Source organism: Lolium rigidum, chromosome 5, assembly GCF_022539505.1.
Source record: "Lolium rigidum isolate FL_2022 chromosome 5, APGP_CSIRO_Lrig_0.1, whole genome shotgun sequence".
NCBI classification, from domain to species: domain Eukaryota; kingdom Viridiplantae; phylum Streptophyta; class Magnoliopsida; order Poales; family Poaceae; genus Lolium; species Lolium rigidum.
Window position 1 is genome coordinate 107,063,396 of NC_061512.1, and position 1,473 is coordinate 107,064,868.

Here is a 1,473-nt window from a genome sequence, read left to right on the forward strand (position 1 = left end):
GCCCCTGATGACCCACAAGTATAGGGGGTGTATCGTAGTATCTTCGATAAGTAAGAATGTCGATCCCAACGAGGAGCAGAAGGTGTTGACAAGCAGTTTCGATGAAGGTTTCACTGTAAATGCTCACAGACAAATATTCGGGGGGTTTTGATGTAACAGATAAATAAAGTACGAGTAAGTAAAATGCGAGAGAAATAATTGCAACGAGTGGCCCAATCCTTTTTAGCACAAAGGACAAGCCGGTTTGTTTACTTATAATGACCAAACGTTCTCGAGGACACACGGGATTTTAGTCTAGTGCTTTCGCTACATACAGCTGATTAATCTTCATTGTTTTGATAAGTGTTGTGTGGGTGAACCTCTGCTAATGTACCGCCCTTCCTAGGACTAATACATACTTGTGATTATACCCCTTGCAAGCATCCGCAACTACAAGAAAGTAATTAAGATAAATCTAACCACAGCCTTAAACTCGAGATCCTCGCGATCCCTCCCGCATCGATATACCAACGGGGGCTCAGGTTTCGTCACTCCGGCAACCCCGCAATTGGCAAACGAGTACAAGATGCATTCCCCTAGGCCCATAAATGGTGAAGTGTCGTGTAGTCGACGTTCACACGACACCACTAGAAGAATAACACCACAACTTAAATATCATAACATTGAATATTACTCAACCATAGTTCACTACTAACAATTAGACTTCACCCATGTCCTCAAGAACTAAACGAACTACTCACGATACATCATATGGAACATGATCAGAGGTGATATGATGATGAATAACAATCTGAACATAGACCTTGGTTCAATGGTTTCACTCAATAGCATCAACAACAAGTAGAAATCAGTATCGGGAGAGTTTCCCCTATCAAACAATCAAGATCAAACCCAAATTGCTACAGCGGTGACGATGTCCAGCGGTGGAGATGGCGGTGATGATGGTGGAGATGGTGATGATGGTGATGGAGATGATGTCCAGCTCGATGGCGGTGACGATGGCGTCGATTTCCCCTCCGGGAGGGAATTTCCCCGGCGGATTCCTCGCCCGCCGGAGAGCTCTTTTCTCTCCGGTGTTCTCCGCCCCGCGAGGCGGCCGTAACCCTTCGTGAGGATTCCTCTTGTGGCTTAGGTCTTCGGGACGAAGGGTTTCGCGAAGAAAAGGAGGCGAAAGAGGCCGAGGGGGCCCCACACCACATGGTGGCGCGGCCAGGCCATGGGCCGCGCCACCCTATGGTGTGGGCCCACCCTGGGTCCAGCTGGCTCCTCCTTCTGGCTTCCTCCGTCATCTGGAAAAATAGGATTTTTGGTAAAACTTCCTTCCACAGTTGATCTTCCGAAATATCGCATCCTGACGGTGCTTTTTCCAGCAGAATCCTGGCTCCGGTGCTCGATCTCCAAATAATCATGAAACATGCAAAATAGATGAAATAACATAAGTATTGTGTCCCAATATGAAATATATCAATGAAT